Genomic DNA, 11715 nt, shown 5'->3' on the forward strand with positions numbered 1-11715 from the left:
TGCACCATCATTGCCTGGCGACAACAATCATTTTTAAAAAATGAAAATAAAATTGTAAGTTCAATCGCCAAGTTGGGGGTGTCAGGAAGTTATGAGGAGCAGTGGGGAAGGAGGAATTACTAAGGTTGAGAGACAAGAAGGAAAAAAATATGAGCAACTACCTCTCATTATTCACGTTATCTTGTACTTTTTCTTTAACATGAAGACAGACAGAAACACATACACACACACACACACACACACACACACACACGCTCATGCACACAGTTTTTGGGAAAGCAATGACCTCTGGGCCTGGTATAGTAATATACACCCCTGATTCCAGCTCTTATGCCACAATAGCATAAGATCACCACAGGCTAATCAAGGCTATGTAATAAAATCCACAACAAAACATTCGAGGCATGGTGACGAGCACCGTTAGTCCCAGCACTGAGAAGGCAGAGGCAGGTGGATCTCTGAGTTCAAGGCCTGCCTGGTTATAGAGAGAGTTCCAGGACAGCCAGGGCTACACAAAGAAACTTTATCTGAAAAAACAAAACAAAAATGACATCTGACCTTGCAACTTTAAGTCATAATGACAGACAAACCTATGCAGGGGCAGCCAGGGTGCTCTCGAAACCTTTGCTTTGTGTTTTTGTTATTACTGGGATGGGGGGGGGTGCTTTTGTTGTTGTGTGTCGAGACAATCTCACTCTATAGCTCAGGCTGGCCGTGAACCTCTTGTTCTGCCCCAGTTTCCCAGCTGCAGTCCTTCCAGGCCTGTGCAGCTGGCCCTCAGCTATATTTAGATAACTGTACTAGCTAGGCATTGGAGAATTCCAAAATAGGGTATGTTCCTTGTCCATATGGCAGTTTGGAGTTCTCCTGAAGATGTGGTAAGTATCTCCCAGGCAGTGAACACCAAGCATCAAGCCGTGGTTTACACGGAAGTGACACACTCAATTCTTATACGATCCAGATAGATGTATGTGTGAGTGTGGGAAGACTATAACACCAGCATGCTTCAGTGAAAGGGACAGCTGTTATTCTTTGCTCCAGCCCATTTGTACCTAAAAGGGATGGAATGCAGGCCGAGTATTGGCATGTCTTCTGAAGTTTTTAACATGAGCAGGACAGAAAGAAAGAGAGTGGGGGGTGGGGAACGTTCACCAGAGATTTAGATTACTGGGGGTGCAGGGTGTACAGGTGTGGGCCTGTGGAAGTTAGAGGACAATTTCAGGCGTTATCCCTTAGATGCCATTGTCCTCTCCCACCATCTTTCACCATCCTGGAACTGCAGGCAGGCCAGCAAGCCCCAGGACCCCCACCTGCCGCAGCCTCACGAGTGCTGGGATTGTAACCCCACTGTGGGACTGTGAAAGGTAGCTTGGTCCCCTGTTGAACTAAGGCTTGAAATCCCGGAGAACCTGGAGGGGTCATGTGCCCTACGTGTGGAGGGGTTGGAGCATTGTGCTTTAGTGACTGATGGTCATAAATCTATAGGGGGCTGCTGCTAGTGACAGGGGCCTGGTGCCTGGGATCAGGTGAAACTTCTACTGTCCCTTTAGGGTCTCTGGAGTTTCAAGCCTTAGCTCAACTGCGGACCAAGCTACCTTTCACAGTGCCACACCCCATGTCATGCCTGAGTTTGCCCATGAGTTTTAAGAATCAAACTCAGGGCCTTGAGGTCCTGGAGTTAGTGTTTACTCAAGAAGCTATCTCTTCAGCCCAGAATTCAGGTCTTCTTGGTGAAAAACTTCTACATTTGGAAGCTCCTTCAAAAAAATTACTTTCTGGGCTGATGTGCAATCTCTACCTTCCATTTTGTGTGGAGGAGTGAAAGAAAAACCCAAACAGCGAAGAAAGTCAACAGCAGAAAGTCCATGCGATCGATCGTAATTGAACCAAACAAGCCACATTCCAGCTCCAGCAAGCAGCAGAACGAGGCAGCTTTTGACAGGTGGGTCTGGCTTTAGAGTCAGGGGTTGTAGAATCTCCCTCTGGGAGGAAGCTCCCTCGATCCCTGTACAGAGGCCCAGAGAAGCCATTGTGTGAAGCTGTGAAGGCAAGGCCTGGATTGTTGGAGACCCCGGGATGCTGGAGATACCAGAGTCATGGGATACCTAAGTAGGAAAGCTGCAGACCCAGCGTGGGACCAGCACAAGAGAAAGAAGTGGGTCGTACTTAACAAAGCTGAAGGAGATGGAGGTCTAAATAGGACTGTGACATCAGACAGGGAGAATACAGAACTTGGAGATTACCCTGCTGGGTTTTTATCTTGCTTTGGCCCATTTTTTTCCTCCCTAGACTCCCTTTCCCCACGTTTGGAATGCCAATGTACATTCAATGCACTGTATGCTAGAAGTATGTGATCTGCTTTTTTGATTTTGGTTTTACAGGGATTGCAGTTAAGGGATTGCCACAAGTCTCCGAAGGGACTTTGAACTTTGGGCTTTTAAACCTTGTTGAGATTGTGATAGACTATGGAGAATTTTGAAGGATTGTATGCATTTTTGCATTATGAGTGGTACAGCCTATGGAGATCACACTGTAGAACATGGTGGTTTGAATAAGAAAGGCCCCCAAAAGCTCATATATTTGAATGCTTAACCATTTGAATCAATATCATTGAATCAAAGTAATTGAATCAAATAGTATTTGAAAGGATTAGAAGGTATTAGAAAGTATTTGAAATAGTATTTGAAAGGATTAGAAGGATTAGGAACTGTGTGCTCTTTAGAATGAAAACCAAACCAAACCAAACCAAACCAAACAAACAAATAAAACATGTCTTTAATCCCAGCACTGGGGTGTTTGGAGGGCAGAGGCAGGTAGATGTAAGTTCAAGACCAGTCTGTTTTACAGAACAAGTTCTGGAACAACCACGGCTACACAGAGAATCCCTCTCTCAGAAAAACAAAATACAACACAACACAACAACAAAAGCGTCTGGCCTCCTTGGAAGAAGTGTGCCACTTCTCTGTTCTCATTAGAGATGAGCTTCGAGTTTTCAAAAGTCCACACCAGGCCAAGCATGTCTCTGTCGACCTCTCTCTGCTTCTGGATAGGTATATAGCTCTCAGCTCCTTTTCCAGCATCATGTCTGCCTGTATTCACCATGCTACCCAGATGATGATGGCCTAAACCTCTGAAACTGTAAGCACGCCCCCAAATAAATGCTTTCTTTCATAAGAGTTGCCTTGGCCATTGTGTCTGTTCACAGCAATAATGTAGAACACGACTACAACAGAGTTTCTCTGGGGTGTTGTTCTTAGTCAATGGCATCAGTCACCATCTGCCCAGATGTTGAAGCCAGGAAACTAGGCAATATCAAGGACTTTATTGAAACAGGACAGTTTATTGACTTTACTTCATATATATGTGTGTGTGTGTGTGTGTGTATGTATATATATCATCATCATCAAACCCAGGGACACACACATTCTAGACAAGCACTGTCTACATACTAATTATGGAATGTGTGCCACGACATTTGACTTAACATCTTTTAAAGAAAATGTTCTATGAACAAGTTTGTGTGTATATATTGAAAACTTTATATTTGCATTTTTAAAAAGAAATTTTGACCCATACCTGTAATAATAGACAACTCTATCACTGAGCAACACATCTATTATGTTGTGTAGCCTACATCTCTAGCTCATAGTTGTGCATACATGTATATAGGATAAACACCTAGCTCAATAAGTCACGAATTAACTTGTTTTGAGTCCTTGGGACAGAGTTTCATGTAACCTAGCCTTGAGCTTTCCATGGAACAGAGGCTGGTCTTAAACTCTGACTTGTTCTGCTTCCATCATTCAGGTGCTGGGACTCAGGTGTGTGCCCCACGCCTGACTTTCATCTGCATTTCTGTCAACACTCCCATTGCAGCTGCTGAGTGCAAGCCTTTGACATGCATTGCTTACTGCCCACATGGCTGACATCTTGGTTTTCTTGCCTCTTCTGCTCTCTCTTTAACTACCTTTCTTTTCTTTCTTTCGTTCATTCTTGTTTGTTTGTTTTGTTTGTTTGTTTTTCAAAACAGCGTTTCTTTGTGTAGCCCTGGCTGTCTTGGAACTCACTCTGTAGACCAGACTGGCCTCAAACTCAGAAATCTGCCTGCCTCTGCCTCCCCAGTACTGGGATTAAAGGACTGCACCACCACTACCTGGCTTTACTTTCTGTGACTGAAAAGCACTCCTCTCCCCCTCTCTTTTTCCCTCTTGTCTTGGAGTTCAGGCTGGCTTTGAACTCATGTAGCCAAGGATGACCCTGAATTCCTGATCTCCCTGCCTCTGTCTCTCAAGTCAGGGATTAAGAGTATGGGTCAGAATTTCTCTTTTAAAAAATGCAAATATAAACAGTTTTCAATATATACATACATACTAACTTGTTCATATAAAATTTTCTTTAAAAAAAAAAATAGTGCCGGGCGTGGTGGCGCACGCCTTTAATCCCAGCACTCGGGAGGCAGAGGCAGGCGGATTTCTGAGTTCGAGGCCAGCCTGGTCTACAAAGTGAGTTCCAGGACAGCCAGAGCTATACAGAGAAACCCTGTCTCGAAAAAACCAAAAAAAAAAAAAAAAAAAAATAGTAAGTCAAATGTAGTGCACACACCATAACAGTGTAACTAATGCTAGGTTTATGAGACATAGGCCTAAAGCTCACTGGGAAAATGAAGCCAGCCTGATTTACATAGTGAGAACCTTGCCAGCCAAAGAGGCAGAGTGAGACCCTGTCTCAAAAGCCAACAGAGATCTTCTGTAATAAATCCACATGAGAACAATGCAGACTACTACACTAATTAAGCCAGATCATAAGAGTCTTTTAATTTTGACCAGTGACCAAGAGTGCGCTCATGCCTCAAAGTCTCTTGGTACTGAAGCTCAGGGGTGCAATATTTTTAAAAGCAGACCCCACAAAAACCCCAATGACATCTATAGTGCCCTGGGTAAAGACTGTCCTTGTATTATTCAGATGCTGATTTCTGTAGCAGCAGAGATCTGATTACAGGCCAGACTTTGCTATTGTTATTCCAATTGCCCAGCTGGAGCAAAGTATTTTGTAAACATTCCCTCTCTCACCTTCTGATTGGTTTTAATAAAAATCCAAGGGCCTATAGCGAAGCGGGACATGATAGGCGAGGCTTCTGGGGAGAGACTGAACTCCAGGAAAGTCAGGGGTGGGAACATTTGCCAGCCCGACACTGAGGAAGAAGCGGGCCAGGTGCTAGAGACTGAGAGGTAATAAGCCATATAGCAGACATAGAATTATATAGATAGGTAAATATTGTATTAATTTGTAATAATTGTATTAAACTGTATTAACTGTATCAATGATTTTGTATTAAAATGTTGTACAAATTAATTAATTGTATTAATAATTGTGTTAAATTGTAATAATGTAAGAGCTAGTGGGGAACTAAAATAACCAAAGGCCTAAAACTATTTTAAATAAATATAAGTCTCTGTGTCATTATTTAGAGCTAGGGCAGGCACAAAAAGGCCTTATGCAGGGCTGGAGACATGGCTCAGTGGTTAAGAGCACTGACTGCTCTTCCACAGAGGACCTTAGTTCAATTCCCAGCAACCACATGGTGGCTCACAACTATCTGTAATGGGATCCGATGTCCTCTTCCCCGTTGTGTCTGAAGACAGTGACAGTGTACTCATATACATTAAATGAATAAATAAATCTCAAATTAAAAAAATAGGCCTATGGTTATGTACATTGATGTTAAATGAAGGTCAGAATAACCTTGAAGCATTTGTTTTGATAAAACATAGTAGGTATTTCAGACACAACACAACAATTTTGACTTATATATACCTTTTTTAGTTATTTTAGTGTAAGTTTATATAAACATGAGCATTTTGGTTACTACATCTGGAACATGGTTAGAGTCACGGAAATCCCACATGTGTTGCCAAGACAGATTTGACAACTGGAGGTGTGGGGTAGAAGACTGAGAAGTGTCTAAGCTAACACAAAATGGAATCAGGACAAGATGGCTTCACCTTAGTCTCATTATACTGACACTGGTTAACTGGTGAGAACCGGAGTGGCTGTCTGAGGCAGAGGATGTTTGCATTTTATTGTTTATCATCTTGCTGTGGTTCTAATCTCATTTTACTATGCATGAGTTACTTTTATTGTAGGAAAACTGGCTTTTAAAATCTCTTTTGACTTAGCAATTCTACACTGAGCTGCTGCTTTATAGCTGTAGTCACACAGGGACAAAAATGACATATAAGAACACGGTGTCCCTAGTGCCCGTAAACACTACCGGGACTAAATATTAAATATTATAGTCAGGCTGCAGAGATGGCTTAGCAGTTAAGAGCACTGGCTGCTCTTCTAGAAGATCCAGGTTCACAGTGGCTCACAGCCACCGTAACCCCAGTTCTAGGGGATCCAATGCCCTTTTCTGGACTCCGGGGCACCAGACATACATGTGTTGCACAGATACTTGTAGGCAAAACAACCATAAAAACAAAAAATAAAGTTTTTAATTAAAAAAAAACAACCATAAAATGGGGTTCCATGTTATTGTTGAGAATATTCATGTTTTTTTTTTAAAAAAATTTCAAGTTAAAAAAAAAACCACACACACATTGAATTGCCTGGCCTTTAATCCCAGCAGCTGGGAGGCAGAGGCCAGTGGATCTCTATGAGTGAAAGGCAGGGCCTAATCTACCTAGTGAGTTCCAGAATGGCCAGGGCTATAGAGAGAACCCCTGTTTCAAAAACAAACAAACAAAAATGAAATGAAACTAAAAATATTCATGTTAAAAGCTGGGCATGGTGTGACCTTTAATCCCAGCCTTCAGGAGAAAGAGATTGGCTGAACGCTGTGCCTTCAAGACTAATCTGATCTATATAGCGAGTTCCAAGACAGTCAGAGCTAGGTAGAGAGACACTGTCTCAAAAATACAGAGAGAGCCGGGTGTGGTGGCGAATGCCTTTAATCCCAGTACTCAGGAGGCAGAGGCAGGCGGATTTCTGAGTTCGAGGCCAGCCTGGCCTACAAAGTGAGTTCCAGGACAGCCAGGGCTACACAGAGAAACCCTGTCTCGAAAAACCAAAAAAAAAAAAAAAAAAAAATACAGAGAGAGAGAATGAATAAAGGGAAAAAAGTTGATGTTGCCACATACTAACATACAGGGGTGTGTGATCCTGGAGTTCTAGCCCCCAAGCCCAACTTTGAGGATCCCAACAACTCAGGTCCAGCAGCTTGCCCAAAAGCCAAAAGGTAATGGAGGAGACAGGGAATTCGAATCAGCATCACTACGTTAGGAAGACATGGGAGCAGCTCCTCAGCGTCCTCAGCTCTGTCTTCCGGGTACTGACGCGAGCTCCCAGATTGGAAGGAAGGAAGAAGCGGTGGGCAGGCAGCACATGAGTCCTCTCACTGGTCCTGTTCAGACTGTAATCTGCCTGGTCTGGAGGGCCTTGTCCTCCGTAAGAAGGCAGCTGTTGCTTCAGGGGACGATTCCATCCACCTTATCACAAGATGTTTATCCGTCAGACCTGTGGCTCCTGGACTCCTCGTGACTGCAGAATAAAAGGACTTAGAACAAAGAAGCCGGAAACAAAATGGAGGCCGAGGAACCAAAAGCGGCTCCCCCTTCCCCTGGCCCTGCCCTTTCATGGCATGCTAGAATTTATGGTAGGGCTGTAAACCTAGCCCAAGATTCAAAACTTGGACAAAGCAATCCGTCTTATCAACAGGCTGCAGGAGGACAATTCCCACTCCTAAAGAAAGCTCTAAATAACTTGTGATGGAAACTTGCTGAACTGGATAAGGATTATCTACACAAAACTCTGTAAAAACCCTCAGAAGGCCATTCCTAAGCAGCAACACTTCTCTTGGGAACTTGTACCTTCACTCTCATATTTCTATCCTTGTTGGTTTGTTTGTCTGTTCAAGACAGGGTTCCTCTGTGTAGCACTGACTGTCCTGGAACTCACTCTGTAGACCAGGCTGACCTCCAACTCAGAAATCTTCCTGCCTCTGCCTCCCAAGTGCTGGGATTAAAGGCGTGTGCCACCACTGCCCAGCAAGAGTGATCGACTTTGCAGCACTCAGTCCTAAATGGGATGAATTCATCAAACCCCTTGAGGCTCAGGGAGCTATGAGGAAGAGAAGGCAGAAATATTGTAAAAGCCGGAGGTGATGCATGACTCAGGAAACCCGTGTTTTCCAGATACAAGATACTCCCCCTCCTCTTCCTCTTCCTCCTCCTCCTCCTCCTCCTCCCAATCCCTTTTCGTCTTCTTCTGTAGTCCTGGGTTGGAATTCAGGATTTCACACATGATAGGGGAGACCTCTGCCACTGAGTTATATTCACAGCCTGAGTAGTTTTATTTGTTTTGTTTTGAGACAAGGTCTTACTTGTAACCTTGGCTGCTTTCCAGCTTTTCTACTGCTGTGATGAAACACCACTGAAGACAATAGAAACGGGGACAGAAAGAGATAAGTTATTTCAAGGTCACTTTTCTTTAGAGACAGGATCTCCTACACAGCCCTGACTTGTCCGGACACTTCTTGTACACCGTGCTGGCTTTGAACTCACAGAGATTCATCCGCCTCTGTTTCCCAAGTGCTGGCCTTAAAGACATGCGCCACCATGCTGCCTTTGTGTGACTCCAAGGAACTATGAAAAATTATTCATTTCTGACAAGACTCCAGGTGCTTCTGAACCTCTATTTATGAGACTAATAGGAAGTTGCAATATTTTCTGGGAATTAAATTTGTTTGTTTGTTTGTTTTGCTCCCTCCACCCCACCCCCACCCCTGCCTTTGTTTGAGACAAAGTTCCAGGTCTGGTTGACCTGGAACTCACTATGTAGACCAGGGTGGCCTAAAACTTGGAGACCTTCTTGCTTTAGTGCTGAGATTAAAGGCATGTCCCATCACACCCAGTTTATCCCCAGTCACTGCCTGTTCCTTCAGCCCTCTGAGCTTCACTCTGAAGTTTCTGGTCTCTGAAGATGATGCTTTCGGCCTTGACCTCAGCCAAGTGCAGTCAGGCACCTGCTGGCTGCTAATAATGGAAACATATCCACAGCTCAGCAGAATGGGGAAGCTGTTGAATGCATTTAAAAATGTTTACTGGCCACTTGTGCTTTCCTTGTATTTTTTGAGAACTGTCTCTTCAGTTCATCAGTTTGTTTATCGACTGGCAGCTTTGTTATTCTGGTTATTAACCTCTTGTCTGAAAGGGCTGGCAAAAGTTTTTCCAACAAAGATCCGGTCTGTTTGCTTTCCTTGTGCCAAAGCAGCTTTTAATCCCATGTGACCACACTTCCAACTATTGGAATTAGGTCTTGTGCTATTGAAATCCTATAGAACGTTCTTGCCTATGCCAGTATCTGGAAGTGTTTTCTCCTGGTAGTTTCTGAATTAAACTACAGTTCTTGATTTATTTTGAGTTGGATGTGCAGGGGGAGAGATGCGCATCCCAATTCATTTTTCTGGAAGTGGATATCTAGTTTTCTTAGCATCATTTGTTGAATAAGCTTTTTTTTTGTAAAAAAAGATTAACAATAGTTGTGTGTGTTTATTTCTACATCCTGTACTATGTTTTATATATTATTATTATGTTTTATATATTATAATGTATAATATATATATAATGTATAATATATAAAACATAATACACATATAATATATATAACCATGGTTTTTGTTTGTTTGTTTGTTTGTTTTGGTTTTTCGAGACAGGGTTTCTCTGTATAGCCCTGGCTGTCCTGGGACTCACTCTGTAAACCAGGCTGGCCTCGAACTCAGAAATCCACCTGCCCCTGCCTCCCGAGTGCTGGGATTAAAGGCGTGCACCACCACGGCCAGCTTCTATATAACCTTGTATAGTATATAACTTCATAAGTTTAGATAAATATATCCATAAATATGTAAAATGTTTATATATATGTATATGTATGTGTACATGTATATGTATATACTAGTATACATGTTGTCCTTTGGCCAAGACCATGCTGTGTTTGTCACTATCATATTGTTGTGTAATTTGAGGTCTGGCTTGTTAGTGCTTCTAATACTGTTTTTTTGGTTTGGTTTGGTTTGATTTTTGTTTTTTTGTTTTTTTTTTTTTTTGCTTGGGATATTTTTTTTGACTGTCTGTGGTGTTTTGTATGGAAACTGGAATTTTAGAAATTTGTTTCTACTCTATGAAGAATTTCACTGGATTTTGATGGGAGTTGTATTGAATCTGTGGATTAATTTCACAATGACCAATTTTCACAATATTAATTCTGAATTAATTCTGATAATCCAGGAGTATGGAAGGTCTTTCCAATGTCTTGTGGGTTTTTTGTTTTTTGTTTTTTTTTGTCTTGAAGTTTTCAATGTAGAGGTCTTTGATTTTTCTAAGGTAGGCTTAGTGGATTCTTTCTTTGTTTTAAACTATCATGGACGCAATACTTTTCTCTAATTTCTTTCTTAGCAAGTTCATTTTCAGTATATACAAGTTAATTATTTTTGTGTGGATTTTGTGGCCTCTTACTTTACCAGCAGTGTTTATCGGAGCTATCTAAAAGAAGTTTTCTCCCAGGTTCCTCAGGGGCTTTCAAGCTTAGACTCGTGTTGTCTAAAAATAGGAATGAGTTGACTTCTTCCTGGCCTGTTTTTAACTCTTATATCTTTCTCTTGTCTTACTGCTTTAAGACTCTAACTATCATCTCATAGAGTGGAAAGAGTTATCACCCCTGTCTAGTTCTAGATTTTACAGGAGATGCTGTCGGTTCCCGCCTTTAGTAAGTGTTGGGTATAGGGTTGTTGTACAGTCTTAATGATGTTGTTGTATGTTCTGTTCTGTACATTTCTAGTTTCCTCTGGAATTTTACAGTAAACACATGTTAAACTTTCCCACATCGATCAAAATGATCATAGGACTTCTCTTCTTAACCAGATCTGCAATCAATTACCTTCTTTTCTCCTCATCTCAATACAACACATTTAGTTGTGACTTATGATTGTAATAATTAATTTTATCAACTTGCCGAGGTCTAAGATAACCTAACAGACAAACATCTGGACATATCTGCAAGGGGAACATGTATGTTAGACTGAGTTGAGAAGGCACACCCCTAATACGGCAGAGTATCTGTGGCATAGTGTCCCTAACTGAATATAGAGGAGAAAGAAAGCTGGCTGCCAGTGTTCATCTTTTGGCTTTCTTGCAAACAATAGCTACTTGTGAATGGAGACAGGAAAGCATATCATTTGTACCTTCTCTTTCTTACTGAGGTCTCCACTGTCCCAATGGACTATAGTCACAAAACACAAGTTCGAAAGCAAGAATTTCTTTCAAAGTCGAGAATTTCAAGATGGCAGGCCAGGTGTGGTAGCTCAAGCACCAGCAAGGTGGAGGCAGGAGGTGGAGCGCAAACTTAATGTCATCCTTAGCTACACCGTGAGCTTGAGGCTACTCTTGGCGTATTAGACCCCACTTGGGGGGAAAATGTATTTCAAGGAGGTGGCAGCAGATTGTTCAATTGAGGTCCTGCCTATAGGTGTGTGCTTAGGGGCTGGCCTCACATTGGAAATTCCTTTCTTGTCAAAGTCTCAAGTTCTTTCCACCGGAGGGCTCCTGAGGTGGGAGGAAGAGTGGTGCCACGTTGTATTCTTCTGAAAGGATCCTAATCCCTCAGGGTGGAAGTGGAGTTGGGAGTGCTGAGGAACGAGGTTGGCAAGAGGAAAGAGAGGCC

This window comes from Mus caroli, unplaced genomic scaffold (genome assembly GCF_978045245.1).
Source record: "Mus caroli unplaced genomic scaffold, Mus_caroli_1 scaffold_1, whole genome shotgun sequence".
Classification (NCBI taxonomy): Eukaryota; Metazoa; Chordata; class Mammalia; order Rodentia; family Muridae; genus Mus; species Mus caroli.